The sequence below is a fragment of the Dipodomys merriami genome, unplaced genomic scaffold, assembly GCF_024711535.1.
Source record: "Dipodomys merriami isolate MVZ:Mamm:240054 unplaced genomic scaffold, mDipMer1.0.p SCAF_63, whole genome shotgun sequence".
NCBI lineage: Eukaryota > Metazoa > Chordata > Mammalia > Rodentia > Heteromyidae > Dipodomys > Dipodomys merriami.
The window spans coordinates 1,213,142-1,219,474 of record NW_027206213.1 but is presented as its reverse complement, the minus strand read 5'-3'; positions in this window follow the sequence as shown (position 1 = coordinate 1,219,474).

Genomic DNA, 6,333 nt, shown 5'->3' with positions numbered 1-6,333 from the left:
GGTTAGGAGGATCACAGTCTAAGATCCCAGCCCCAAGAAAAATGTGAGACCCCTACCTAAAGAATAGACAAAAGCAAAAAGGGAAGGGATGCATTGCTCAAGTAATAGAGAACCAGGAGACTCTGAGTTCAAAACCCCAATAGCAGAAAAAAGAGACAAATTTTTATTTCACTGTGCCTTAGAATTTGTTTTCTTTTTCCTTACTAGTTTTTGGAGACATTCTATTCCCTTGTTTACTTTTTTAAATTTTCAAATGGAATAAATAACATTTTTATCAGCATCAATTAGTTGTAATTGATTTGTACATGTCCATACATGAATGCAATGTATCTTGATCAAACTCATACCCTGTATCACTCACTCCTTCCTCTCGCTTTTCCAAAACCAGTCTCCAAGGTTCCATGTGAGGACGGGGTGACTTCACTCTCCTGACCATGAAGGAATGGAGAATGTGGATGTGTGAAACAAACAGGGTCAGGGAAAATGGAAAATGATATTCAATATTACATGTTTGCTATCTCTTGAATTGCAAAATCATATCAACACAAAGGATTAGGCTGACATTTTGGTTCTACCATCGTTTACTATAATCACAGAAAAGACTATCTACAAGATTAAAAGAAGAGAGGAAAAGTGAGTTTGGAGAGGGCTTCTCCTTAGAGAAAATATAACACATGCTTTCAGAGAGAGAAACGATGTCTTGGGTTGTCTTAATCGTATTGTAAACTGTACATATAGCTTAGTACAATGAATATGAAGAAATGTGGTAATTTCCTAGCATAATTCTATGTTAGGAGAACATTATTAATCGAGAACTGTTAGCATGTAGAAAAGCATTCCATAAATTTCTATTGCAGGGTATTTCTGATTGCTAGATTTGGCTGGTTTTCTTTCCTTGTTTTTCTTTCCCACAGTTACTGAACTGAGTACATGATTGAGAATTATGTTTTAAGCTGACCCCATTACATACTAAGTTTGTAATGAATTCCTATCATGTTTCTATTTTAGTGTTCAGACAGCAAATTAGCCTCCTTAATCTCCCATCCCAAGGTTTTCCTTCTGGCAGATCTGATTTCTAGAGGTCGCTTTCTGAGTATTAGTCTTTATTTATTCTTCTTTGGCTCTTAGATTGGCAATAATTCCACTGAGTGTTTCCTCCATTTCAACCTAAGATAATAATTCCACTATTGTAGAGCGACCCTTGGTTTTCTTTAGGTGTGTAATTATTTACTCAATATTTTCTTTGGGTTAAAGTCACAATTTAAGTGACTAAATTCATGATATGAATAAAATACATTATAAACCAGTCTTCACCCCCGATGAGAAATACAAAGAAGAGGAAAACAAAGCCTGAGGTTGTAACACTAAACCTGCCTTGAGATCTGTACCTTTTATCGGGGACTCAGAGACTCTCATACATGAGTGACATAGTGTTTGGGTTTGGTTTGTTCCCTGTTACTTTGGTCCCAGAAAAAGCAAATGGTTTACATATCAGATTCCAGGGTGACCCTACTTCTTAGACTTGCATCTTGCTTGGACACACATTTATTTCACTCTATCCCAGTTCTGATTGCTCTCAAATAGTCTCTAAAGGATTTAGAGCACAAAGGCAAACTCATCAAATAAACGTATACTGTTACTAGCTATATTTCGGTTCCCAAACTTACTGTGCCCTGCTGAACTCTGATGTCATGAGTAGAGCAAGCATCATGAGGCTCCCTTTCCCACAAGCTGAGGCAGTTTAAGTACTCTACACTAGTCTCATTGCCATAGGCTCTTTCAACATCCCTTTGGAATCTCCTCATCAAAGAGTATGCCTTATTTACCCACTGAGAGACTTCTGGTATGTCTTAATTCATCCACTCCACCTCCCCCCTGCCTTCCCACCAAACATTCTATTACATCAGGCCTGCTTCTCTTGGAATTGGCATAGCAGGGTTGAAGGCACATGCTGAGGTTCCTCTAATAGAGGCTAACCATAGTTGGTACCAATGCTTATACACTGCTTATATCCCATATAAGCACATGGTCTTCTAGAAAGTAAGTATCTGAAAACTACTTGTTAATAAGTTAATGAGGAAGAATAATAAGGGGTCTTTCCTCTGGATCCCTGTGTCTCACTTACCAATAACAGAAAGAATCACTGGATATTAAATGTCCTCAGACATTTCATTAGTGTTTAACAATCTAGCCTTCTTGGCTAGCAGAAACAGCATTGTTTCCAGTAGATTATTTATTGATAGTACCAAAGTGTGTTTTTTGTTTTCTGCATGTATCCTAGGAAACCACCAACTCCCAGTAGTTCCTGGAAGAGCTGCAGACTTCATCTTTGCAGTTCTCAAAGTTGGTAATAGGAGTATCAGTAGTTCAGGAACAGCTCTGGTTCACTAGTAGTAGAACAATCTAACGTTTCAGCGAGTGATTATTTTAAATATGGTCTCATCTGTAGAAGAAATTCAAATGCATTTTCCCAGAATCTGCCAGAAACAAGAAAAGCCATTATCTATCTACTGTGTACTGCAGGAGGGCATACTTGACATATCCTGTCTCATTAGAGGTGCTAAAAACCCATTTTTCAGGTCAGAAGTTGAGGTAAGGCAAGGTCAAGTAATCGTCACAGTCTACCAGTTAGTGCTGGCAGAGCTGTGCTGTTTCACTCATAGCCAGATGGGAGATTATGCTATTCATCAGCAAGTCATCCTATTTGGTGCTCAAACTGTTTGTGGGAATTACTCCACATATTTCAATAGATCTCACAGGGGAAAAAGAGGATAGGACAAAGGGAGGCAGACAAAATTAGTCACTATAACATTGTATTTAACTATGTGTCCCACAAACTCCAGTATCAATTTCTGGTACTCTGAAGCTATTTATAGTTTGTAAAAGCTCCATTGGGTGATTCCACAGTGAGCAAGCATCATTGTTTCCACCTTCACAGTACACCTCTGCACATCCCTCACACACACACACACACACACACACACACACACACGTACATGTACACATACATATATACACACGTGCTCTGACACATTCTCAGAATGACTGGTCCCTCTGGCTTGTAACCTGGATGGTAACCATTAGCAAAAGAATTGAAGATGTCATAGACTTAGCAAGTCGGATTAGATTTTTCCTGGCAGCTTCATTTGGGGGGCGGGGGGTTGTCTTTCAGGAAGACACTAGTCTTAAATATGCTCAGTTTGAGTAGAACTGGCTGAATTGCTCTTTTGTTTAGCTTTGTGTTTTCACTGGGATAATAAAGTCGTTTACTGGACATTTATAATCTTTGGGCTTTTTAGGGCCCTGGACTATGTCAGCCTTCATCTGAGTTTTGAGTTTCATTGGCTTAATCTCTGCTCTAGGTGAACTGTTTGTACAGCAAGGGTTTGAGTTCTTTTAAGAACTTGGGATGAACCTTTTAAGACATGCTGTTATAAATCATGGATTATTTTCATGACTAAGTCCTTAAAAGCACATGTTTTTCAGAAGGTAGAGCTCGGATGGTACATGGCCTTAGCTGAGCTGGGTTGTGAATCAAATTAAACAGGATCTTTCTCTGGGTTGATATTGACTCATATATAATAGGAACTACTTTTTTGTGGAAGGCTCTACATTAGTCAGAATTGGGTTTCAGCCCATTTTGAATGGGATTTATGTTTTCATTTCTCAGGGCTATTTTCCTGACTTCTACAGCTTGAGGCATTTGTTAACTACTTCTCCTCCAAAAACTCTTCCCTGTCTTGGCTCCCAAATGTGTGGTTTGTTTTCTCTTGTGTATCTTCATCCTTAGAGATATCTGTTCATAGACTGGATGTTCATAGTTTCCTTGTTCTCCACTGTCTTAAGTTTCTAATTCAAGGCACCCAACAATGCCCTACCTTCCCACTGAACTACCAGTCTAGGATCTTAAAAGGGGCTTCGTTTACCAGTGTTAAAGACTATGGATGCTCTTTTATTTCACTTTTTTTTTTTCTGTGAGCAACTGTATTCCAGTAATGCGATGTCAAGTTCACTTTGTGGGAATATTTAGGGCACATTCCTCTACACAAAGCCCTCTAATTATAAGAGGCAGCCAGAATGGATTCCTCTGGGATAGACTGAAAAGGTTAGAGTCTTGTTAAGATGTAGAGGCATTCAGCTTGCATCAATAGTCTTCTTTCTAGAATTTTGGTCAAAAGGCATAAGCAACTGGAGCAGTCAAAATCTGAATCACCTCAAATACCTCCCTGCCCTGTAAGGAACCACATTTGTTGTAGAAGAGACTCTTACACCCTCTCCCTTCCCCATAAATGTATTCCACATGGAATATTCTCCCTCTCTGAAGTCTGTGCCTTGCCTATCTTTGATAATGACATCTCTAGCTTTGAAGAGCTCTTAGTAAGATATCTCTTAGTTCCATCCCAGGAGAATATTCTAACTTGCTTTTCTTGGGCCAAGAATGTGACTTAGGGGTCCAGTGCTTGCCTAGCATGCATGAGGCCCTGGGTTTGATTCCTTGGTACTACATAAAACACAAAAATAAATAAAAGTATATAAAAATAATAAATTGCTTTTCTTATAAAAATTCCAGTCAGGGCTGGGAAGGTGGCTCAGTGATAGAGTGCTTGCCTGGTATGCATGAGGCCCTGGGTTCAATTCCTCAGCACCACATAAGCAGAAAAAGCTGGAAGTAACACTGTGGCTCCAGTGGTAGAGTGCTAGCCTTGAGCTGAAGCCCTCAGGGACAGCGCTCAGGCCCAGAGTTCAGGCCCCATGACCACCACCACCACCAACAGCAACAAAATTCCCATTATTTAAATGCTTAAACAGCCTACAAGGCCCTGAGAGTATGAGGAAGAGAGAAGACATTCTGCACATCTCCCTGATTCCTCCTGAGCCTCTGCTCTCTTCAAGGATATGAGAGCCCTTTCCATTCCTTGTAAATCCCACAAGCATTTCTCCACAACTTTGTCCTCAAATTACTTTCCTTTCTTGACCAGCTCCCTCTGGTTTTCTGGCCTTCATTTACCCAGTTCATTTCAGTAAAGCTTTCTCTCTGTCTCTCTCTGTCTCTCTCTCTGTCTTTCTCTGTGTCTCTGTCTCTGTCTCTGTCTCTGTCTGTCTCTCTCTCTCTAATCATTCAGCAGCAATGGGAACAGAGTAAGTTATAAGCCGCCCCACCTCCCTCATCCTTGGGCTTGAAGTCCAGGCCTGGGTACTGTTCCTGAGCTTTTGTGCTCAAGGTTAGCACTGTACCACTTGAGACACACAGCTCAACTTCCTGTGTGTGTGTGTGTGTGTGTGTGTGTGTGTATGTGTGTGTGTGTGTGTGTAATCAGACATAAGAGTTTCATGGATTTTCCTGCCCCAGATCAACCTTCCCAGTAGCTATGATTACTGGCATGAGCTCCTGGCACCTGGCTCTCTCTCTCTGTCTCTCTCTTTTTAAATTGCCATTACTGGGGCTTGAACTCAAGACTCTTGTACTCTTGCCTAGCTGTTTTGCTCAAAGCTGGTACTTTACCACTTGAGTCATAGCTCTACTTCTCCATTTTGCTGATTACTTGGAGATAAGAATCTCTTGGATTTATCTGTGTAGGCTGATTTGAACCTTATTCCTCAGATCTTAGCTTCCTGAATAGCTAGGGTTACTTGTGGGAGGCACCGGGCCTGGCTGAGTTTTCCATTTCTTGAGGCGACAGAAGTGAAGAAAAGGACATCTTAGACAGGAAAGGACAGTTTCACAGACAAGGAAATCTGGAACAATTTAAATACTTTTCCCCCTACAGAAATTCTCCAGGCTTTACTCTAATAATAGGTATTTATTAGTTGTCTATTATTGCCAAACAAAGGCTGACTTAGATGGATAGACACATGGAGCTGGAAGGATCGAGGGACTCTCAAGTGGAGGGGCTATGTTGATCTGAGAACTGGGGCGCGAGTATGTGCTGAGGACTCCTAGAGTAGAAGATACAAGAAGTGAGGTCTGGGGGGGTCTGACCTGGAAGGGGAGCTCAGAGGCCACGCTAAAGAAGACTTGCCCATTTAGAACGGCGAACACAACACTGCCCTGCCAGCCACAAACTGCTTGAACTGTTTACACTCTTGTTAGCTGTTTATTTCCTCTGTCCTACATCAAAGATCAGAATAAAAGCCAAAGTTCACGGACTGAAAGGAAGAATTGTGTCACAGAAGCCCTAAAATGTGGAGAGATGGAGGCGATCTAGTGGGCTCAGCTGTTCCCAGCCTGAGAAACGCCACAGGCCCTGAGCCGGCTGCACGTGCTTCTTTGAAAACAACCCCTTCGTGGTTTGCACTCAAGACTACCTAAGGTCACTTGGATGATTCAGAAGA